General features: G+C 37.7%; 1 long non-coding RNA gene across 5 annotated transcripts in view; it reads right to left on the reverse strand.

Annotated features, from left to right (window-relative positions):
• The window catches only part of Gm31828, a 110896-nt gene that overhangs the window by 44588 nt on the left and 39923 nt on the right, over nucleotides 1-26385 (reverse strand). For 4 of the 5 annotated variants that reach the window (XR_376394.2, XR_376396.2, XR_867907.1 and 1 more), the window contains 2 exons: nucleotides 11193-12110; nucleotides 3838-4645 (listed from right to left, as the gene is read on the reverse strand). This is a non-coding gene — a long non-coding RNA (predicted gene, 31828). Of the gene's footprint in view, nucleotides 1-3837; nucleotides 4646-11192; nucleotides 12111-26385 lie in introns of those variants that run through there. The other variant, XR_867908.3, reaches the window with a different exon arrangement.

The raw sequence follows: 26385 nt of genomic DNA on the forward strand, positions 1-26385 counted from the left end.
TTTTCTACTGTTAGATATTGGTATACTGGTGTTGGAGGCATGTGTCACATGTGTGTAAGTGGCAGGACAGTGTATTACATTTCCATTGCTTGGACAAAATGCCTTTTAAAAAGCCACTCAAAAAAGTAAAGTTAATTTTGGCTCACAGTTCAAGGGAACACTCTATCGAGTTAAGAAATTCATGGGACAGGAACTTTGGGAAGCTGGTCACCTTGCATCTACAGTTAGGAAGCAGAGATATTGATGCCCACTTTTTTGAGCCCAACCTGTGAAATGACACTGTCAACATTTAAGGTGCTTTTTCTCATGTAGATTTGCTTACTCTAGAAAATTCTTTAAGACATAAGCATGGTAATTCTAAATTTCATCAATTTAACAATAGAGACAAATTAACCACTATAAAGAACAAACTAGTTTCATTGATACTATCAAATATACAAGATAGAATAAGACATAAGATTTCTATTTCGGGCCGGGTGGTGGTGGAGCACACCTTTGATCCTAGCACTTGGGAGGCAGAGGCAGGTGGAGTTCTGAGTTCGAGGCCAGCCTGGTCTACAGAGTGAGTTCCAGGACAGCCAGGGCTATACAGAGAAACCCTGTCTCGAAAAACCAAAACAAACAAACAAACAAACCAAAAACCAAAATCCAAAACAAAACAAAAAACCTCAAACAAACAACAAAAAAAACCCAAGCCAGAAAGAACAACAACAACGACAACAACAACAACAAAAAAACAATAAGATTTCTATTTCGAAAGTGATATATGAGAAGAAAATAGAGAATTGAATGGCATCAACTCAGTAACTAAACTAATTGCCATATATTCAGCATATTTTCAGTAAATTGGCAAGATATTATGAATAAAAATCTTGATGAAATAATGTACTTATAAAATAAATATGTATTTTTATGTGTAGAAATAATTACATGATTATATATTATGCATGTGTAGCATCTGCATTCCTTATTACCACAGAAGCCCGAAGATCCCAGGTATCTGGATTCACAGACAGTGTAAGCTGCCATGTGTGCACTGGTCACTTTACCTGGGCCCTCTGCAAAGTGGCAAATGCTCTTAACTACTTACTCTTCTTCCTGTCCACTAAGAAAAATAAGAGAAGTAAGAATCCTGCTCCCTATGCCCTCCAAGGCTAAACAGATGGAAGACATAAGTGGCTGACTTCTGATCACTCAACTAATCACCTGCTTGCCCCTCTGCAACTCTTGGATTTTGTTCCATGTTACTCTATTGTTAAAGAGAAGTAGAGATAAAATATCAACCCTTTGAGGTTAGACATGGGTTAGCATAGGCATTTTTATTCTCAAACAATGAGCCTTTGACTATTCCTGGTGTTCTGACAAGTGCATTAGACTGGGTAATCTATAATCAACGGAATTTTCTTTCTTACAGTCTGAAATCCTATTCTCCTTAACTTTCTATTGCTGTGGTAAAAAAGCGGAAAAAAAAAACCCAAAACAACCATACAAACAAACAAAGAAAACTGAAAGAAACTTGGGAGGAAAGGGTTTATTTCATCTTACAATTATTAGCCCAGTGTGAAACAAAGTCAGGGCAGGAATTCAAGACCCTGCAGGCAGGAACTGAAAGGTCATCATGAAGAACCACTATTTATTGACCTGCTCCCCAGTGCCTTGCTCATCCTGCTTTCTAATATAATCAAGAACCTCCTGCCCAGTGACAACATCACCTGATGTGTGTTTGGCCCCTTGGTCACCTATCATCAATAAGGAAAATGCCACAAATATTTGCTGATGTACACAAGTTCTTAATTGATGTACCTTCTTCCTATATGACTCCAGCTTCTTCACAGTCCAAGAAATGAACAGTCAAGGTGCTGACTATCAACATCAGCCAAGCACTTTCTTGCTGTCCTTACAGGAAGAAATGGACAGTCAAGATAGAAAGCACGAATACTGTGTCTCATGTGCAGGATGAAAGGATGGCTTGCAAGAATGCACTTCCCTGAAGCATGCACATGCTAGGCATGTGCTCTATGCCAAGACATCACTTAGAAGGTCATTTATTCACTCATTATGACCAAATAACTTCCTACTCCCATCACTTTCTTATTCCATCACCAAAGTATTCACATTTCCACTGATAAATGCAAGTACACTCAATTCAAGACACAGCCAAGAGGACTATCAACCCATATTTGCCCAGTTCAGTTGAGATTTAAAACCAGGGCATTGGTGTAGTTATCAGTACTACATTTATCTCTATAAAACTAACCCAGCTTTTATCTAAACAGAAAGTCAATGTGAACATTCTTCTACTATAGGTGAAAAATAAAAATAGGAATGCAAGGACCTAGAGCTCTGAGAATGTCTCAGTATGAGAAATGTTACTGCACAACCGTGAGGCCTCTCATAAAAGCACCTCCAATCAGCACTGGGAGAGTGGAGACAGGCAGCACCCCTGAGCTGTCTGGTCAATTTGTATAGCTTCATCACTAAGCTTCAGGTTCAATGAGCTATCCTGTCTCAAAAAATATGGTGGAGAAAGACAGAAGACACCAACACTGACTTCTTCCCCCACTTACACACATACACACAGGGAGGGGCCAAGGAGAGAGATTGAGAGAGAGAAACAGGCAAGGGACTTCAGAAATCAGAATGTTTTTTTTCAGTTATTTCCTCTAGACTCAGAAGTCAGATGTTCTGATTCCTTTCCTGTATCTGAGGTTTGGTTGTTTGCTTTTTGGTTTTCTATCTTACTTTCTTTTTTGCTTGTTTGTTTGTTTGTTTGTTGTTGTTTGTTACTTTCATTTCCTCGTCATTGCAATGCAAATATGATTCTAAAGTGTGAATGCAAGTGCACGATTACCTCCTCCAATCTCTCTCTGTCTGGCTGTCTATCTCTCTGTCTCTCTCTTCTCTCTCTCTCATACACACACACACACACACACACACACACACACACACACACACATATACACACATACACACTTCTGACCATCTCCAGTCCAATAGATACCAACCTGCCTTCAGTGCCTTCAACTTCCCTCTTTGACACTAATATGTACTGTTGTTTTGACAATATCAAAAAACATGTTCCTGATTTATTTTTAATCTTTAAAATAATAAAATTCAGAAGCATAATTTCTTTCAGCATAAGAGAATTACTCATTAATGTAAGAATCAAAGTTCATTGAATTCTCAGTTACTTTGGAATATATTGTCTACAAAATATTTGCTGCTTAGCTGCTTAGCCCAGGGTAGCAGGAGAATATCACAGGATTAATGGATGATCATATGCTACTGAAAAGAATTGGGATTCTACGGGTTTCCAGAATATCTAGTCTGAAACAATTGAGCCTGAAGATTGTCACTGATAGGAGACCCTCTGACATGTGGCCCAAGTGTGAATAAGGCGCTGTTGTTTATTTTGCTTGTTTGCAATGCATTGTGTGCTGTGCAATCTGTCAGGCATCTGCTCTATGCAGGCTTCCTTGGAATGATATGGAAAGATCACAGAGACTAATCTGACACAGTGGCTATGTAAATGTCACATAGGTCCCTTGTACATTTCCTGAGGGCTCCTTGATGGGGCACATTTCAAAGCGATAAAGGTTACAGCACCCTGTGACGGATTTATGTTACACAGTCCGCTGGCCATGATTTAGTTTTGTAGCAGACATTCCATTTTAAATTTAGAAATTAATCATTTAGCAGACCTGGTTTTATTGGGTACTGTAGAACATACAAAAAAGAGTAAGGGATGAAATTTCTGCACATCAATGATTTTATTAAATGAAAAGCATACATTTTATGTAGTTATCTGATGTAATTCTAGTAGAGATTAAATACACATTAGTTGAAAACTGCTTTTATTTTAGAATACTTTAAAATGAATAAATTTTTGACCAAATCATATCATTGTCAAGTGACCATTAATATTATGTAACATTCCAAATTTCCTAAATCAAAACCACAATTTGCATATTAATACTGAAGTGATATATGAAATACTATAATTATGATGAAGATACACAGAAATACATACACACACACACACCATATATATGGAGACATTTCAGCAAAGAAGTTATTTTCTCCTAATAATCCTTCATAAAACACCAAGAAAGACCTTAAAGATCTGTCCCATGAAGTTTTTCTTTCTGGTTACTTTGCAGTGCAAAAAAAAATTAGAATTACCAGGACTTTTCAGCAGTAGCAATACTGAAAACACAACTCCTATTATCTTGAGATAGGATGTTATTTTTGTAGTGATGATAAAGCAACATTAAGGTCCATATTTACAATATGAATGCTGCCACCTCATATAAAGGCACAAAACTCGTAAGAAAGAAGCCTGACATAACAAGAGTATATGAAGTACATCCATGCAAATACAGTTACTGGACTGAGGCTCTTTCTGTATTCATTCCACAAAGTACTTTAAATTAAGGAAGGATTATTTAAACCTAGAATAATTGGAAATTTCTGGGGAAAAAAAACCATTGAAATGATGTTCTAAATCATAGAAAGAACAGTTTGGTTTCTGTAAAAAAGAAAAATAAATACAGACAAGGTTGAGGAGATGTTCTATGAAATGTCTTCTGGGTTGCCATGTCCTTGTAGTGGTAAATCACAGAAGCTGTGGCAATCTGCACAAAGTCTGCAAAAAATAAAGACAGCTTAAAATCAAGTCCCTGCCCTGCACTTATGGGAGGAGTTACTGGCAGTTGATAGCTGTTGGAGAAATAAGAAATGGTTTTCTTAAGGAACTTGAATCCTTGGGGGTTGCTAGTGCTCCAGTGTGGTTTATACCACGTGGGCATGTAAGTGGCATTAATTGGATTCCATGGGTCACTAACAAAAAAAGAACAGTGCGTGACGTTTGGAGGGTGATGTTATGGGACAGTTTAGGACGGATAGAGGGGAAAGTGGGGGTGGATATGATTTAAATGCATTTATTTGTATGAATGTAGGAATATAAAGATAAGGAGAGGGCTACAACTTTTATCTTCTTCACAAGATAGAGCCATTACAGTCAGGAACTCATGGGAACTGGTGGTACTGCCCCTGGCCAGCATGAGACTCTACTTGCCAATAGCCAGGCTCCAATGATTGATGAGATTACACACACACACACACACACACACACACACACACACACATCCGTGGTTAAATTAAGTGTGCTACAAAACAAAACTAAAGGTCACGAATTTACTGAAGCAAGTAGGGGGAGGAGGAATTATGATAATAGCAAGAGGTAAGACAGTATGAAGAGAGGCTCATTGGAACCCATTATATGTAAGTATTAAATTGTCAACAAAACAATGTAATAAAACAGCATACAAAATATTTTGCTGTCCAAGTCTACTTAATAAAGAGACAGATTATTCTAGTCTAGAATTGGAGGATTCCTCAAAAGTGGGACTTTAATTATATAATTCAGAGCATTCCCAAACTCTGGAAAAAGAAGAAAGAAAGTGACCTTATGTCAACCTAAAAGTTCGAGTATATAGATATGGTATCCTTCCTTCAAAGAAGTAACTGAAGGTCAAGGACCAACTCTGACGCACAGACTGTAAGTTTAGTTTTGAATATGGCTTACCCACACCCCACTCCTGATCCACACAGAGAGGTAAAGCACTTTGTTGTTCACATTTATAAAAATACTGAGCTGTATCAGTGAGCAGACTTTCAAACGGTTCCCAGTATATTTTATTGTCTGTTCTCATTTGTCTCTGTCTAGTTTTATTCAGATTGTTCTTCCTCCATTTCATACTGTGTCTACTTTTCACATGTTGATTCATTTTCTCTTTTATTTATGTGTTCTGTTTAGTTTTTATAGCATGAATGTCTTTTTCAGTAAGAAATTCTGCAGACATACAAAATATAAAAATACAATATAAAAACCTTAGTATTTACTGACAAGATTATCAGTACAATAAAACATACTGTCAGTACATAACTGTCTTATGTTAATATGAATATTAAATTAGGTCAAAAGCCAATGACACAAATTGCCCACTCTCTTCAGAGAAAAGAAGTCCCATGAACTTGGTGTGTTTATACTCCTTAATCTTCACTATATATATATATGTGTGTGTGTGTGTGTGTGTGTGTGTGTGTGTGTGTGTGTGTGTGTGTGTATGTGTGTGTGTGTGTGTGTGTGTATTTAATTCTTGGATAATGTATTTATATACTTCTGTATAATGTATGTATATATATAAAAATATGAGCAATAAATATGTTAATTGTCAGATATACTTTTTCCACACTCATATAACTGAAATCTTTCTGCATACATCATTTAATAACTTAAGTTTTTCTATCTTGTATAAGCAAAATTAACAAGATTCAGCTATTAATAAAGACTCTTCAAATGTTCTAAAAACTAATACTGTTCAGTTTTTGTATGTGCTATAATTGATCTATTGTTTCCTGTTGATGGATATTCAGATTGTTTTTATCTTTCACTATTTAAAATAATATAAAGAATATGTCTCATCAGTTGCTTTGTTAAGTATCATTTTCATGACCCTTGGTTTGAGTTCAATCACAGCAGAATGAACAACTAGAAGACTATTCTCTCTCTCTCCAAATATATACAGATATTATCTCTCCTTCATTATTCAGTTTTTCTTTTATATATGTCTTCTTGTCATTTACTCAGTTTCTACAAGATGAATACATATTCATATATTTCAATTAAATATACCGCAATATATAAAATATATATTTATCTATATTCATAGGCACTAAATATTAGATATTTTTGCTGTTTTTTGAAGAATAATGAATGTAACAGTTCACCCACCATCATGGGAGTCTTGATTGCCCTATAATTTGCTGATCACTTTCCATTTTCAACTTTCCAATGTTTATCAACCTCTACATAAGAGAATGTATTTTTGGCATTTATTTGCATTTCTCTCAACATTAGTGAAGCCTAACAATTTTAATTTCCCATTTTTGACTATTTGTTTTTTTTCTTACATATGTGGTAGGTACTTTTTGCTAAACTATGGCATTTGCATATCGATTTATATGTTTTTTCTACAGTATAAACATATATTCATATCCTCCAGTTAAATATACTGTGAATATGTTGTACATGGATATTATGCTTATGTAATCACATTCATTAGCATTTCACTTTTTAAAGTATATTCCTTTAGTACTTTATTCAAGGTAGTTTCTGCCACTAAGAACTCTTTCTTTTACATTTTTTCTCACAGGTAGGACAACAGAATTGTTTTCTAAACAGTTCATTTAAATTCAATTATATTGATTTATCCTACCAAGTCCTGCAGTGTTTAGAACTTCTCTTAGTTTCATATCAAATAAAAAGTAAATAATACCTTGAATATTTCATTTCTTTTCTTTTATTATTGTATTTACTAAATACTGACACATAATGATAAATAATATAATCTTATCTTGTTTCTAGTTTTAAATAAAATGCCTAGACTGCAGCCAGGAAAACAGATAGAAAAAAATTGGGTACTGCTCAAATACTGATTAAGAATTACTTTGTATATTTAAAGTTAAGGCTTAAAAATTTCTCTAGCTGTAGAAGCAATAAAAATGGATTTTATAGTATTTGATGTTATCTGCTAAGTCTTGTGCCTGAAGAAGCTGATATCAACTCATCACAAAATACTCAACTGGCAAAATATATTATGAATCGGGAAAAAAACAGAATGTCTGTATGATTTCTTCAAATCATTCTATCTTTTTTTTTCATTCTATCTTTTTACATATAATGATTGGAATTATTAATACATATAATACTTCATAAAGTCAAAGCAGAATTATCATGAATAGATATCTCCAGAGACAGGAGTCTTGGTTCTATGCATTTTGGCTATCAAGTGCACACTGTGGAATCTTAGTGGATACTAAAGTCTATTTATGGATAATATACATTGGAACTTATATTTTTAACTAAATATACTTGTTTTCTGCACTTATGGAACTGCATTAAAATAATTTAAAATATATATTGTGTTGGCTGCTCAGGCTTATGTAATATGTGTACATGTGCATACATGAGTGAATACATGCACACACACATATATACACACATAGGTATATGTTCATAAGTGTTTAAAGGACTATATTAAAAATATTTAGAGAGCATTCTCTTATACTACTATTTCCCTGATTGCTGTCTGTTTAGTGAAATTCTATTGCTATGATAAAATGGCATATTGTGCTTGCATATAGGAGCCTAGCATAGCTGTCCTCTGAGATGCTCTACCAGCAGCTGACTGAGACAGATGCAGATACTTACAGCCATTGGACTGTGCTCAGGGACCCCTATGGAAGCATTACAGGAAGGACTGAAGGATCTGAAAGTGATGGCAACCCCAATGGAATTACAACAGCATCAACTAACCTGGACCCGTCAGAGCTCCCAGAGACTAAGCCACCAACCAAAGAGCATACATGGGTTAGTCCATGGCCCAACACATGTAGCAGAGGACTGTCTTGTCTGTTCTCAATGGGAGAGGTTATGTCTAATCCTATAGAGACTCGATGCCCCAGAGAAAGGGATGCTGGCAGAAGCAGAGATGAGGGTGGGTGGGTGCATGAGGGGTGGGGTAGGGATGGGGTAGCACCGTCTCAGAGAGAAAGGGGAGAGGGTATGGGGTGGAAAACTCTGGGAGGTGGGACCAGGAACAGGGGCAACATTTGGAATGATAACAAATAAAATAATTTAATAATAATAATAATAATAATAATAATAATAATAATAAATACCAAAGGGAAAAATCCACAATGAGCAAATGCAACTTGGGGAGTAAAGGGTTTATTTCATCTTAAAGTTTGTAGTCTATCATCCAGCTAACTCTGCATAGTAACTTGCAGTAGGAACTTATAGGCAAGAACTGATAGAGAAGCTATGGAGGAATGCTCTCTTTGGTTTGTTTGCTCATGGCTTACTCAGTGTGCTTTCTTATACAACTCAAGACAGTGGGACCACACACACTGGGTTGGTCCATCCCACATCAATTATTCATCAAGAAAATACCTTGCACATTTACTTATATGCCAATCTCTTTTTTTTCATTTTTTATTAGGTATTTAGCTCATTTACATTTCCAATGCTATACCAAAAGTCCCCCATACCCACCCCCCCCCACTCCCCTACCCACCCACTCGCCCTTTTTGGACCTGGCGTTCCCCTGTATTGGGGCATATAAAGTTTGCAAGTCCAATGGACCTCTCTTTGCATTGATGGCCGACTAGAACATCTTTTGATACATATGCAGCTAGAGACAAGAGCTCCGGGGTACTGCTTAGTTCATATTGTTGTTCCACCTATAGGGTTGCAGTTCCCTTTAGTTCCTTGGGTGCTTTCTCTAGTTCCTCCATTGGGGGCCCTGTGGTCCATTCAATAGCTGACTGTGAGCATCCACTTCTGTGTTTGCTAGGCCCTGGCATAGTCTCACAAGAGACAGCTATATCTGGGTCCTTTCAGCAAAATCTTGCTAGTGTATGCAATGGTGTCACCGTTTGGAAGCTGATCATGGATATGCCAATCTTAATGAAGCCTTTTATTCTCCAATTGAGAGTCTCTCTCCAAATGACTCTAGTTTGTGTTGAGTTTACATAAAATAATCAACACTGTAAAAACTAATTGGTCATTAACACTTAAGGAGTTTCTCTGTATATATAAGTATATGGTTATGCCTGCTTCTTTAGAAGCCAGGGATTAACAGTGAGTATCCTGTATTGATTTCTACCTTCTTTATAGAGGTAGTGTCTCTCACTGAATGGGAGTACACTATGATTACTCCAGCATCTGCCTGTCTCAGCCCCTTTCCCACACTGTTACAAATATGTGCCACTGCATTAAGCTCTCTTTCTTTTTGTAATCTTTAATACAGTAGTTATCCCCATCCTGGTCTACACTCTGACAATTCCTCATCTCATTTATTCATTCACCCTGTCTCCAAGATGATGTTCCCACTCCACCAACCCTACCAGGTCTCCCTACTCCCTGGTGTCTTAAGTCTTTCAAGGGTTAGGTGCATCTTCTCTCACTGAGGCCAGACCAGCAGTCTTCTGCTGTATATGTGCCAGAGGCCTCAGACCAGCTAGTGTATGTTGCCTGGTTGGTTACCCAATAATCTGAGAGAACTCGGGGTCGAGGTTAGTTGAGATTGATGGTCTCCCTATGAGATCACCCTCCTCCTCCTCAACTTCTTCCAGCTTTTCCCTAATTCAACCACAGGAGTTTCTGACTTTAGTTCATTGCTTGTTTGTAAGTATCTGCATCTGTGTCAGTCAGTTACTTGTTGGGCCTCTCAGAGGACAAACATGCTATTTATAAGCACACCATAGCATCAGAACTAATGTTGTGCCTTGGACCCTCCCCTTGAGATGGATCCCAATTTGGGCAGGTCAATGGACCTACTTTCCTTAAGTCTCTTCTCCATTTTTGTCTCTGCAGTTCTTTTAGGCAGGAACAGTTCTGGGTCAGTATTTTTGACTGTGGGATGGCTACACCATCCCTCTATTCGATGCCCTATCTTTCTATTGGAGATGACCTCTACAAGTTCTTTCTCCCCAATACTGGCATTTCATCTAAGGTCCCTCCCTTTGAGTCCTGAGCTTCTTTCACCTCCCATGTCTCTGGTACATTCTAGAGGTTCCCCCCTACCTTCCACCTCCCAAAAGGTTGATTGTTTCCATTTATTCTGCTGGCCCTCAGGGCTTCACTTCTGTTCCCCCCCAATACTTGACCATATCCCCCTTTTTCCCTCTCCCATGTTTCTCCAGCACAGATCCCTCCCTTCCTGCCCCCACCATGATTTCTTTCTTCTCCCTCTCAAATAGTTACTTATGCTCTGAACTTTAGACATCATGCTTGCACAGCAATGACTTCATTCACTCTTTGTTTTCTCAGTCCGCACTAAAGAGGCTTTAACAAAATACAGATTACTGAATTATAAACTAATAACGTTGAGGACAAGGACTATGAACCCAAAATTTTACTAAATCTCTAAATCAATACTATTCTGGGAAATGTTTCAGAACCACAGTCCTGAATAGTGAATAACAAGATGATTCTCAATATCCTTCCCTTCCTTACTAAACTTAAAAATTGGATTCCTGATAATCTCCTCACAGGATTCCACATTTTACTTTATGTTATATGTTGTGCATATACATGGTGCATACATAAATGTGTGTTTGCATACCTGTCCAGGTGTGTACAGATTTGTACACGTGGAAGCCCAGAACAAGACTTTGGATGTCTTCTTTAATGGTTATCTGCCTTATGGCCTTGAGATATGATGACTTCATTGAACCTGAAGATGGCTAGTGAACGCTGGAAATTCACCTGTTTCAACCCTCAATGTTGGGGTTACAGGCATGTACAACTGTTCTTGATGGTTTTTGTGGATGCTGGGGTTTTGAACTGAGTGTCTCTGCTTTCAGAGCAAGTGTTCTTAATCGATGGAGCTATCTTCCCATCCCCTTGTAGGAATTTTGAACAGGTCCGTTGGCATTTAGATGAAATATTTATATTTCAAGGAATGCAAAACAGGAAAAATAAAACATGAAAGTCTCATTTACATGAACTCAGTTTACCCATTCTCTTAGTTGTGGATTTTTGTTGTACTCTACAATGGAGGTGGTAGTAATCACTGCCTAAGAACAAGACACTGCCTTTTAAACTAAATTACATTTCTCTTTTCCTTTTGTGTAGGGTCTTTGGTTTATTTAACTCCTTTACATGTCCTCATATATCTGAAGACTTGCCTGTTAATATGTACCTCAACACCGAATTAAAGATCTGTAGTGAAGCAGAAATGCCTGGCATGGCAGCCATAGTGTCTTCGTGGCTTCTAGTTTTCACTGTTTTCCATTCTGCTTTTTGTTTGTTTGTTTGGTTAGGTTGGTTTTGGTTACTGTTGTTTTTAACAAGCCACATTCTTCTAATGATTCTCGTTTTACATATAAATATCTCTGTGGTTCACTTAAAAAACAAAACAAAACAAATACAATACAGGTTTCCTCCTCCAAGTCTCTGGTCAATGCAAATAGGAGTTGATCTTCCAGCCTTTCTTTCAGACCTCATGTTGTTCTTCTCTTTGTCTACCGTATGGTCCCAACTGTGAACAAAGTACATAGGACAAGGAAGTTAAGATAATAGTTCACTGACAAATGGAGACTCTAATAAAATCACACAACAGCACCAAATGCACAGTATCTGAGAGAATGGCCAGACTTGCTTTATGTGAAATTATAGTAATCATTAGGAATGTACCTACTACCTACAAACCTTATGGTTCCACCTAATTTATAGCAGCAAAACATGGCCCAAATGCATTATTCAAATTCACATTAATATCAACTTGTTCTACATGTCGACTCTTTGTCAAACATAGCTTTGGAAAAATTATACTCCTGATGGAAGTTCTCAGCTGGACTTCAACTATTTAATTTCTTTTCATTTCTAAAAAGGATTGAACAGAGAGCATTCTTTCTTTTGAAAATATTTCACACAGAAACATGCTCAATACAGAAAGGAATAAATGTTATTGAATTTTGAACATTGTTTGTAATTTTAATTAAATTATAAATATTAATCATTATTTGAAATACAGTAAAGTTAAAGGCTCTTAGTTCCTAACTACTGTGCACAGAAATTTACCCAGTTAGTACGAATTTAATTTGTAATAATTGTTTCTGTAATACTTAAATTATATGGTACAGTATAATAAGTGATAATAGTACACATTACAAATGGGCTGACATCTTAACAAAAAAACATTCTAGCACATGGCTATTACAGTAGAGGAAAACAGTATTAGTATTGTAAAGTAGCTACATTTGCAATTTGCTTAGAAAATAAATCATAATGTATTAAACCTCTGAATAATTTGCAAGAAAATGAACAAAAAATATTGAAATTACTGGCCACAGGTATTCACGCTATTTGAGGGTGGGAGTAGGAGGAGGGTGAGAGGATTTGGAGTAAAATCTTGTGTTAATGAGTGCACACATGTGTACTAGCCTATCGTGTTATTCAACCAGCAGAGGTCTGAAATGCAATTACTTTCTATTTATTATTTTGCTGATTTGTTTTCTAATAAAGTGTTATTGCCCAACGATGATGTTGAATTAACTGCATAATGATGCTCTTGAAGATTAGCTAGATTAAATCTCAGCATCCAAAGGCTGAAGAATTACTTCAGAGACTGTCTAGGACTTCGAATTCTTCGAATAACAAAATCCCCTTAAATCATTGCATAAAGATAGCTATTCACTCTGTCGGAACGATCTCCTGTCCAATATTCAAATGAATTTCTCACCAAATCCTTAACTTTTATCAAAGCTGCAGAGACATGTAATTAACTTTCACTATCAGAAAGTACTATTATGTTTCACTTGTGCATTTTATTTATATTTAAATATATAAAATAATTATATAAAATAAGAATACTCATTATGGCATTTTCATCCTTTATGTAATGGCCATTGATCATATTTATCCTCAGTTATCATTTCCTGTCGTCTTTTCCCTTTTAAGTACTCTCTCTTAAACCTTAATGGCTTTTAAAAATTAATTTTGATTCCGATATAAAGGTACAGTATTTATCTTTCTGAGAATGGCTTACTTTGCTTAGCAAGATCTGTAGCTCCATCCACTGTCTAGCAAATGACCAGTTTTCCTTCTCTTTTTATGGCAAATAACACCCCATTTATATGTTTGTGCCATATTTTCTTCATCCATTTATGTATTGATGGGCCCTTAAGGTTTTTATCTTTCTTGTCTGGCATGAATAGTGGCATGACCAACATGGTGTGATGATACTTTCGTTGCATGCTTCTTTCATTAATTTGGGTTGAAACTCAGAATAGTGTGGCCTGATCATATGGTAGTTCTATTTTTAGTTGTTCAAGAAACTCTATACTGAATTCAGATGTTCTCATTTACATTCTCAGCAAGAGTGTGTGAGAAAGGTTTTATTTTTTTCTTCTTCTCTTCATCCTCCTTCTTCTCCACACATCCTAGCCATTCGCTGATGCTTGTTTCCTTGATGACTAAGATCTGGGTGACTCCAATGAACTTCAGATTTTCATTTCACAAAGACTAAAAATATTCCTACTTCCTAACTATTATTTCTTGGTCACAGATACCTGCTTGCTGTTGTTAATTTGTTTGTTTGTTTGTTTTTATCTGTTGGTTTTGTTTTTATTTTTCAAGACATGGTAGCCCTTGCTGTCCTGGAACTCACTCAGTAGACCAGGCTAGCCTTGAACACAGAAATCCCCCTGCTTCTGCCTAAAGGGAATAAAGGCAAGCACCACCACTGCCAGGCTGTTTGTTTGTTTGTTTTGTTTGTTTGTTTTGAGAACTATCTGCTCAACTCACTTTTCCATCCATTGCTTGAATTATTTGTTCTTTTGATGTTTAACTTATTAGGATCATTAGGCATTCTGAATGGTATGGGTGAATGCTGCCAATATTTTCTCCCATGTTGTATGGTATTTTTTCACTATGGCAGTTATTTCTTTTGCTGAGTAGAAGCCTTTGAGTGTAATACAGTCCTAATTATAACCTTTTATTCTTTCTCTAGCTAGTAGAGAAGATCATTGCCTACTAGTATTATTTAAAGGGATTCCCCTATGTATCTCACTGTTTCTATGGTTTTTATCCATACCTAATTTTTGTTTTCATACAGGGCTCTGGTCTCAGTCTTCTGCATATATTTATGTTGACTTTGCAGAACCATTTGTTGAAGAGTCAACAATATCTGTAGTTAAGATTTGTCATATATTTTAGTTCAAATAGAATATAAATAAATAAACTCAAAGACAAAAACCACATGATCATCTCGTTAGATGCAGAAAAAACATTTGACAAGATCCAACACCCATTCATGATAAAAGTTTTGGAAAGATCAGGAATTCAAGGCCCATACCCAAACATGATAAAAGCAATCTACAGCAAACCAGTAGCCAACATCAAAGTAAATGGAGAGAAGCTGGAAGCAATCCCACTAAAATCGGGGACTAGACAAGGCTGCCCACTTTCTCCCTACCTTTTCAACATAGTACTTGAAGTATTAGCCAGAGCAATTCGACAACAAAAGGAGATCAAGGGGATACAAATTGGAAAAGAGGAAGTCAAAATATCACTTTTTGCAGATGATATGATAGTATATATAAGTGACCCTAAAAATTCTACCAGAGAACTCCTAAACCTGATAAACAGCTTCGGTGAAGTAGCTGGATATAAAATAAACTCAAACAAGTCAATGGCCTTTCTCTATACAAAGAATAAACAGGCTGAGAAAGAAATTAGGAAAACAACGTCCTTCTCAATAGTCACAAATAATATAAAATATCTTGGCGTGACTCTAACTAAGGAAGTGAAAGATCTATATGATAAAAACGTCAAATCTCTGAAGAAAGAAATTAAAGAAGATCTCAGAAGATGGAAGGATCTCCCATGCTCATGGATTGGCAGGATCAACATTGTAAAAATGGCTATCTTGCCAAAAGCAATCTACAGATTCAATGCAATCCCCATCAAAATTCCAACTCAATTCTTCAACGAATTAGAAGGAGCAATTTGCAAATTCATCTGGAATAACAAAAAACCTAGGATAGCAAAAAGTCTTCTCAAGGATAAAAGAACCTCTGGTGGAATCACCATGCCTGACCTAAAGCTTTACTACAGAGCAATTGTGATAAAAACTGCATGGTACTGGTATAGAGACAGACCAGTAGACCAATGGAATAGAATTGAAGACCCAGAAATGAACCCACACACCTATGGTCACTTGATCTTCGACAAGGGAGCTAAAACCATCCAGTGGAAGAAAGACAGCATTTTCAACAATTGGTGCTGGCACAACTGGTTGTTATCATGTAGAAGAATGCGAATCGATCCATACTTATCTCCTTGTACTAAGGTCAAATCTAAGTGGATCAAGGAACTTCACATAAAACCAGAGACACTGAAACTTATAGAGGAGAAAGTGGGGAAAAGCCTTGAAGATATGGGCACAGGGGAAAAATTCCTGAACAGAACAGCAATGGCTTGTGCTGTAAGATCGAGAATTGACAAATGGGACCTAATGAAACTCCAAAGTTTCTGCAAGGCAAAAGACACCGTCAATAAGACAAAAAGACCACGAACAGATTGGGAAAGGATCTTTACCTATCCTAAATCAGATAGGGGACTAATATCCAACATATATAAAGAACTCAAGAAGGTGGACTTCAGAAAATCAAATAACCCCATTAAAAAAATGGGGCTCAGAACTGAACAAAGAATTCTCACCTGAGGAATACCGAATGGCAGAGAAGCACCTGAAAAATTGTTCAACATCCTTAATCATCAGGGAAATGCAAATCAAAACAACCCTGAGATTCCACCTCACACCAGTCAGAATGGCTAAGATCAAAAATTCAGGTGACAGCAGATGCTGGCGTGGATGTGGAGAAAGAGGAACACTCCTCCATTGTTGGTGGGATTGCAGGCTTGTACAACCACTCTGGAAATCAGTCTGGCGGTTCCTCAGAAAATTGGACATAGTACTACCGGAGGATCCAGCAATACCTCTCCTGGGCATATATACAGAAGATGCCCCAACTGGTAAGAAGGACACATGCTCCACTATGTTCATAGCAGCCTTATTTATAATAGCCAGAAGCTGGAAAGAACCCAGATGCCCCTCAACAGAGGAATGGATACAGAAAATGTGGTACATCTACACAATGGAGTACTACTCAGCTATTAAAAAGAATGAATTTATGAAATTCCTAGCCAAATGGATGGACCTGGAGGGCATCATCCTGAGTGAGGTGACACATTCACAAAGGAACTCACACAATATGTACTCACTGATAAGTGGATATTAGCACAAAACCTAGGATACCCAAGATATAAGATACAATTTCCTAAACACATGAAACTCAAGAAAAATGAAGACTGAAGTGTGGACACTATGCCCCTCCTTAGAAGTGGGAACAAAACACCCTTGGAAGGAGTTACAGAGACAAAGTTTGGAGCTGAGATGAAAGGATGGTCCATGTAGAGACTTCCATATCCAGGGATCCACCCCATAATCAGCATCCAAACGCTGACACCATTGCATACACTAGCAAGATTTTATCGAAAGGACCCAGATGTAGCTGTCTCTTGTGAGACTATGCCGGGGCCTAGCAAACACAGAAGTGGATGCTCACAGTCAGCTAATGGATGGATCACAGGGCTCCCAATGGAGGAGCTAGAGAAAGTACCCAAGGAGCTAAAGGGATCTGCAACCCTATAGGTGGATCAACATTATGAACTAACCAGTACCCCGGAGCTCTTGACTCTAGCTGCATATGTATCAAAAGATGGCCTAGTCGGCCATCACTGGAAAGAGAGTCCCATTTGACACGCAAACTTTATATGCCCCAGTACAGGGGAACGCCAGGGCCAAAAAGGGGGAGTGGGTGGGTAGGGGATTGGGGGTGGGTGGGTATGGGGGACTTTTGGTATAGCATTGGAAATGTAAATGAGCTAAATACCTAATAAAAAATGGAAAAAAAGAATATAAATAAATAAATAAATAAATAAATAAATAAATAAATTTCTCATCTAGTTAAGAGAAGCATTTTTAAATAAAAGCCAAAAGGGAGATATTCTCTAATTATTTTGATTATTGATATAATGGATGAAATCAGCAGTTACCAAGGAAGAGTTGTCATGGTTTGACTCTAGCATCCCTGAATCCAAAATTACCATTTAAGGATTGGAGAGATGGCTCACCCGTTAAGAGTACTGGCTGCTCTTTCCGAGGTCCTTAGTTCAATTCCCAGCAACCACATGGTTGCTCACAACCATCTGTAATGGGATCTGATGCCCTTTTCTGGTGTGTCTTAAGACAATGAGAGTGTAGTCATATACATAAAATAAATAAATAAGTATTTTTAAAAATCACCATTTAAGTACTCCTAAAATATTCTATATAAAACAAAAGATATTTATGTTTTAAACAAATGTTATCTGGCTTTTATTTTTATAATTTTTCCCAGAGGAGATAAGTTTGTAAAATTATACCAAATGTACACCTAAACTTTTCTAACCACATTTTGGGTGGTACTTTGAACAATATACATCTCTAGTTGGAATAATCAACTAGAAACAACTTAGGAGTCTGCTTTTCTTTTTGTTTTCCACTTCAACTAAAAAAAAGTTGCCATCCATTACATCCTTGAAGTCGGATCCTGCAAATCCTCACTTTCTAGATTCAGTTGATTTTCTACATTGATTTCTAACAACCTGATGATTCATGTATTGCTTATTTAACACAAATCCATAGTGTGGAAGGGTTTGATAGAGTTCTGAGCTCACATGGATGTTTTATAATAGAGCTAGAGGTTGATTGTAGACAATCTGGTAACACAATCCATAGCTGATGAATACTGGTTCTCTTCAAGTCAACTACTTACTGTCTATGACTCTCTACCTAAAATTCCCTTAGGCCTTGAAACATCATTTTCTACTTAAACTTGCCTACTGTTTTCATTTTCACTGTGGTCTTTTATCACTGACATTTGAACTTGCCATCTTTGAACATTGATGCTCCAACATTTTCATTGTGGCAATTGTAACAGCAGCAGCAGGAGCACCAGAAATATCATTACTTTTGCTTCCTAGTTAAAATATTTATCATTGTGGGGAACACAGCATGTTCAACATGTCTGTAACTGGTAAACCACGTAAAGTTATCAGATATGTCAGGATGTTAGGAAGAAATAGTAAGTTGATCATTTGCAAGCAATGAATATTGCAATATTAGTAATACCATGTAACATAGCTACTAAATAATTAGTAATAAATAATAAACCTGCAAGAAGACTTATAGTGATTTACTCACCAATGATTAGTTAGTGGATTTGGTAAGTATAGAATATCTCTTAGTCCTGCCGAAATTAGGAAGACTCAGTGTCAGGCACATAGAATATTTGTTCATACATGCAGACTTTTGCAAAACTAGAATCTTAAACGATTCACAGGTCACAGGCCACTGAAGTCAACCTCAGTAGTATCCTTGATACAGACCAAAGAAAGTAGAGTCCAGTGGAATGCATGGATAATAATAACCAGGTAACAGTTCATTTCTCTACAAGAAATAAATATGTGGGGTATGAAAAATTAGGAGCAGGTTTGTAACCTGGTTTTGGAGTGCTTTCAAATGTAAGTAAACAAAGTAAAAATGTGACATGGACCTGGAGGGCATCATCCTGAGTGAGGTAACACATTCACAAAGGAACTCACACAATATGTACTCACTGATAAGTGGATATTAGCACAAAACCTAGGATACCCAAGATATAAGATACAATTTCCTAAACACATGAAACTCAAGAAAAATGAAGACTGAAGTGTGGACACTATGCCCCTCCTTAGAAGTGGGAACAAAACACCCTTGGAAGGAGTTACAGAGACAAAGTTTGGAGCTGAGATGAAAGGATGGTCCATGTAGAGACTTCCATATCCAGGGATCCACCCCATAATCAGCATCCAAACGCTGACACCATTGCATACACTAGCAAGATTTTATCGAAAGGACCCAGATGTAGCTGTCTCTTGTGAGACTATGCCGGGGCCTAGCAAACACAGAAGTGGATGCTCACAGTCAGCTAATGGATGGATCACAGGGCTCCCAATGGAGGAGCTAGAGAAAGTACCCAAGGAGCTAAAGGGATCTGCAACCCTATAGGTGGATCAACATTATGAACTAACCAGTACCCCGGAGCTCTTGACTCTAGCTGCATATGTATCAAAAGATGGCCTAGTCGGCCATCACTGGAAAGAGAGTCCCATTGGACACGCAAACTTTATATGCCCCAGTACAGGGGAACGCCAAGGCCAAAAAGGGGGAGTGGGTGGGTAGGGGAAGAGGGGTGGGTGGGTATGGGGAACTTTTGGTATAGCATTGGAAATGTAAATGAGCTAAATACCTAATAAAAAATGGAAAAGGAAAAAAAAAGAGGAGAGAGCTAAATGAGTCAGGGTTCTCTAGAGTCACACAATTTATAGAATTAATCTATACACATAAAGTGAATTCATGGGAATCGCTTACAGTCTACAGTCCAACTAACCCCACAGTGGGCAGCTGTGAATGGGAATCCTAAGAATCTAGTAGCTGCTCAGCCCAGGAGGCTGGGTGTCTCAGCTGGCCGTCTGTATAAGCTGGATTCCTGAAGAAGTAGGTTCTAACAGATGTGCTGGCAAAGTATGTGCAAGCAGGCAAAGAACAAACCCTTCTTTTTTCCATTGTCCTTACGTAGGTCTCCAGCAAAAGGTATGGTCCAGATCAAAGGAGAGGCTCAGATCTGGCTTAAAGGTCTGCGTTGATCTGGATTAAGAGCATAGGTCATCCCACCTTAAGACCTGGATCAAAAGATTGTGCCTTCCCGCCTCAAGATCCAGGTCACAGGTGTGCTCTCCATTTCTGGACCGTAATTCATTCCAGATATAGTCAAGTTGACCACCAAGTATTGCTGCCAAGCTATCACAAGGGCCAAACTTATTTTTCTAAGAAACTGACTCTAGCAATAACTAGCCCATTCCTACCGTTAAAAAAAAAAATGTGACATGGTAGATTACTAGGAGCATGTACCTAGTTGAGATACTCTGGACTCTACAAAAACAATTCTTTGAATAATTAATATTTTCAATAGTTTTCTGAAGAGACATTGTTTCATTCTTATTGGTCAATAAGTTTCTTTTTTTTTTAGAATCTTTTTTTAGTTAGGTATTTATTTCATTTACATTTCCAATGCTATCCCAAAAGTCCCCGACACGCTCCCCCACATGCTCCCCCACATGCTCCCCCACCCACTTCCCCAACCACCCACTCCCACTTCTTGGCCCTGGCATTCCCCTGTACTGAGGCAGATAAAGTTTTCACAACCAAGGGGCCTCTCTTCCCACTGATGGCTGACTAGGCCATCTTCTGATACATATGCAGCTAGAGACACGAGCTCCGGGTTAGTTCATATTGTTGTTCTACCTATAGGGTTGCAGATCCCTTTAGCTCCTTGGTTATTTTCTCTAGCTCCTCCATCGGGGGCCCTGTGATCCATCCATTAACTATAAGTTTCTTTTATATGTGGTTATAAAATAATTCCTCAATAGTTTAAAGTATGATTATACATAAATATAATTTTTGATTAGCTCATTAATAAATACCATAGAAATTGTATGAATAGGCAAAATTAATCATAAAGATCTTAATATTTTCCTAGAACAAATATCTATGAGATGATATGCTTAGTAAGATAGTGAAATAATCCACTAGTAAGTTATAACTAAATACCCACTACACCAGGATCGCACTGTCAGTCTGCTCAACTCCTGTACAGATTATACCTATCTCTCTATTCTATCAAAATGATTCATAAGACTTATAAGAGAGGAAAAAATTATGTAGCAAAGACACAGGGGCAGGACAAATATACTTATGGAGCTGCCATTGCATATAGGGTTATGTACTTATTTCATCTTCAGGATACTTCCAGGAAGTTGCTACTGTTAGACCTAACAGATGAAGAAATGAAACTATGGGTTGAAAGGATATGGCTAGAGATAGTAAACTGTCTCTCATACAAGAGTACTTTCTTATTGCTATTGGTTGGCTTTAAAGGACACGAATTATGTCCCTATAAAGTCAGATTTTTGGTAATCTAGTGACATAATTCTGTGCCCAAAGAGTCTAACTCAAGTTATGCACCTGTGAATAAATTTCATTGATTACAACAGCTAAATACCTAAACAATACAGTTGAGCTTGCTTTTGACTAAGTTGCAGTGGCATCTTCATGTTATTCTTTGTAGGAAAGCATCAACTGATCCTTGTGGATCCAGTTCAAATCACAATATTTAAGAGAGAGAGGAAAAAAAAGTTTAGGCTGCTTGACTTCTAGGACTCAGAAAGCATGCTGCACTATAAAATAGCCTTTGAAATTACAGAAAGAAAAATACTCGTTGAAAGCCAAATGAGATGAATGGTCTGGTTTAGTGCTCCGTTGAGTGACACCACTCCTCACCAATTGGTTAAATGGTAATGTGTTTGCTAGCAGGAGTTCCTGGATGTTTTCCCCCACCTAGTTCTCTTTCCCTCTGTCTGATTTTTCTTTTGTGTTTCATTACCATAAAATGAACATATCAGATAGCTTTGCCATTTCTTAAAAATGTAAATGCTGAAATAAAATCTTTCCAGGATATCAGATGCAGGCTGCCCTCCACCATTACTAAATGCTAGGCTCATTTTCATGGAAGCCATGGAAATTGAAGGCATTAGATTGCAAAATGAAATGTCTTCAAAGGCTATTCCTGCATGGAGGCCACTGACAAATTTTATGGCCTTGGATCCTGAAATAAACACCATTCAGTGAATGTTTGTACAGTCAGGCCATTAAGTGCAATGATTTGTATTTCCTCAAGAGATCCCTTAAACTACAGTGCCTGGTGTTTGCAGCAGCTTGGCAGGAGTTGTATTTTCTTTTAAATCCCGCAGTTCAGTGGCCAATAAAGTGTGCATGGGGCACAAAGCTTCTCTAGCAAGCATGAAAGCAAAGAGGTGTGACTGCTGGGCTTTGCAGCAGCTCTGGGATATCCATCACATATGCAAAGGGATTTGGATGCTAATCTATTTTGTTTAGTTGAAGTAACTTTTTTCATTAGTGAAGATGCTGCCTTCATCTGCTCTATGTGGCTACTAAGCCATCTCACAGACTGAGTAACAGATTTTTAAAGAAAACAGGTTTATTATGAAACAGGACACTAGTCCAAGTCAGCAGGACACTGAACCTTTCTTGGCTTCAAGCCTTCTTGCTCTCACACATCTGAAAAGGCACAAGTGGTCACATGGCAAGAACGAGTATGAGAGAATTGGTAAAAGGACCATCCTACAGGAGATACACTCAAAGACAACCTGTAAACTTGAACACATGAAGAGCTTAATCCATTCATGAGAGCAGAGGTCGAGTCATCCTTTGAAGGATAAAGTTCCTAAGTGTGACAGAAGTCATTGTGAATGCACATGCACACTGCAGTGGAGACTTAGCTTTTGACCTCTCAGTGCTCAGGGCTGTGGCCCCAGGCTTCTATAGAATGTAAAGGGAAGAACCTTATAAAGATAGCCAAGAGGATCTAGCACTGATAATGCAGTAAACACTCAGACATAGAGAATACTGCTAATTTCCAAATAGTTTCCTCAGGCAAGCAAATGCATTTGCAAGTAAAGAAATGTATAAAACTTCCAGTCAGTGGACTACTCCTGCCTAGAGACAGGTAAATCTCTTCTCTGATTAAAGGTAGGCATTATTATCTAATATTTATGCTACCATTTTCCTCTTTTGGAATCCTCTGAAGGTTATTAAATCCATTAGCTTATGAGTGGTTAGTGTATAGGTAGACATGATTTTTTGCATTGATTATTTTTTAGAACTGGTTAAATTTTACTTTTAAACCATCTTAATAAGTTTGTGTAGTGTCGGATTACTTGACAAAACACACACTTTCTCTCATGGGGTAGCTATTCCTTCCTTGATGCATGCAATACCCAACAGCAAATCTCTGAAAATGCTTCTATTCATCCCACATCTACACATCTGTTTTTGTCTCCCAACCTCCTCCACTTCTGGCTCACAATGGCTTCTAGCCCAGCACTGTCTCATCAGGCTAAGCTCTGGAACTGATTCGTAGGTTGGCTCAGAAAATCTCCACTGGTGCACTTAAGCTTCCTTCAAATGCACTGCCTGTCATGTACACCACTTAAATAGCATCTCATGTGAGGAAATCATACATAGTTTATTTAAAAGCCCCTCAGCTCCCTTGAAGCATCAGCTTAGCAATGACAGCTAAGTCGTTGAGGGCTTCTGTTGTTCACTACAAATCATAACATCAAATATGGCATCAGGCCCATCAAGGAACACCCCAAAAGCAATTTATGCTGATGAATCCCAGCTATTAGCATAATAGCACTGGTTTTACAACCAATGCTAAGAGGTAGATCAGCCTAGGTGTGGGGAAATTAGAACTGAGGGACTACACAAATCTCTGATGGCTTCACTGGGTATAATGACAGCAGGTATGTGTATATAAATCATGGTTAACATTCTCAATGTGCAGCCACATTCATCCTTTTCAAGAATCTAGAGAATGAGTAAACTGATGATCCCAGAGATTGGCATAAATCCAAGAACTACAATTCCCCATTAATGACAAACAAAACAATGACACTGATGAAAGTAAGTTTGGGGACCCAAGAGGGTTATAACATTGACTTGAAAGTGGAGCAATTTTACCAAAATAGCAACTCAGAAAGCAAGTTCCCAGTTGTGCAGTTGTATAAGTGACAGCTATTTAGGAAGAATAAAAATCAGCAGAATTTTAATCTCCCCCTGCTTCCCCCTACTCTTTAATTGAAAGGTAAAGGTCAGAAATGCATAGATTAAGCTTGGGTTATGAGAGGAAAGGCTGACCCAAACATAGCCATACAGCAAATTAGAATGTTCCATCAACTCCAATTGCTCAAGGCCCATCTGGCAATCAGACAGCTCTACAGGGTTGTGAGTCTATGAGAAGAGGTATGAAAATATATCCATTAGGGAACAGTGACATGAAGGTTCTGAAGTCACAGTTCCCAGGGATCAATAGCGATCAATTTTGAAACAAATGAGAAACTAGCCAGGTCTGACACAATAGGTACAATGTCATATATTGTACAAGTGAGGTTTTGATGTCAGAGCAGAAGGCTTCACCTCTGTCCTTTTATAAGACAGATCGTATTCTAAGTAATGGAAGAAACTTGCTACTAGACTAGGAAGAAGTATGTTGGGTATGGTAGGGGGGACATGACATGAGAAAATATCTGAAGAACCACAGGGGATATTATGCAAATATGATTTCAGGGAAGGTGAACTGAGTCTGCAGCTGGAGCTCACTTAAAAAGGACATCCTTCATCCAGATACACTGGCAAGTCTATAACCCAGGAGGATTTAATTTCTTGTCCTTAAAAAACAAGGTTTAAAAGTGCTTTAACATATTGAAAATCTGAGCTTTCCAAACTGTCTATTTGGAAAGAAAACAGCATATTTCCAAAGCATATTATTACACTGGCTCTGCGAAGAAAAATGACAAGGACTTAAACCACAGTCTCTTCCTTTACTCTTAATCCTAACACATGTTTAGTTGGGAATGCTAGGCAGGTTTAATGTTGGCATGCAGGATTATAAAACTGCTGTGGCTGTCCACAGTTATTACGGTAATAACTGTGGCCAGGATTACGGTATGGTTCACATCACAAAGGTTCACCCCCTCCTCTTTCCTCTCCTCCTCCCCCTTTCCTCTCTCTCTATATCCCTATATCCCTTTGGCCTCTCTTTATGTCCTGCCCCATTCTTTGTTATTTCTGGTTCCAAATGCTACATGACTCAAAAGTCTGTTATATTACTTGACTTTTAACTGTCATTATGTATAAAGACATTATGTATATCTTTTAATGTAAGTCTGAAGGAAGGGTGTGTGTGTGTGTGTGTGTGTGTGTGTGTATTTGATATATATTGTAAAAAATGTGTTGAAGGAGGCAAATATATTGAATTTCACCTTCAGATATACCCATATTTTTATTTTGTGTGGTGTTTGCTTGATTGTTTGGCAAACATTAGAGGAATGCATGTGGTCCACCACAAAGCACATTCTTGGGTGTCTCCATGGACTTCTTTGGGTAGAAAATGCTCCCTTAGCAAGCAAGTTGCAGGGCATATGGTAGGTTGCAATCCCAGTGAACCCACATGACAGAGCATGGAATACAAATTGACTATATTTAGCTTTGAAATCTAATGGTATTGGTCTTGCTAGAATTTGAATTCACTCAGAACCTGTGTACCAATTCTTTCCATTTTCTTCTGGAATGAGAATGTTTGCTCTACTCTTGTATACATTAGCTCTGTACTTTGATTTCACAAGTTCACAAGTACAGAGGAATTTTACTTCTCAGTGAATCATAGTAGCTTCAGCCTTCCCTTCCCTTGGTTTAGATGCTATCTTCTCAGGAGACTTTTGACCTGGAGTTGATGCTGGGATGACTTAAGATTTTCTAAGCAGCAGCGACAGGAACAAATCCTTCCAGATATGTAAAAGAGAATATACACTGATGAGATACGCAAACAAAGGGGACAAAATCTTGCAGCAAAATGATGATAATAATAAACCAAAAAAAAAAAAAAAAATCCCAGGCCCTTAAAGAATGAACGCTTAACAGAGTCTGAAGAGTAAGAAATGATAAGCCTGAAAAGGGACTTAAATGTGGCTAGGAACTTTCCTAATCTAAGAGCTAGGGTGACCTCGAGCTAAAATAAATCTAGTAA

This window comes from Mus musculus, chromosome 4 (assembly GCF_000001635.26).
Source record: "Mus musculus strain C57BL/6J chromosome 4, GRCm38.p6 C57BL/6J".
NCBI lineage: Eukaryota > Metazoa > Chordata > Mammalia > Rodentia > Muridae > Mus > Mus musculus.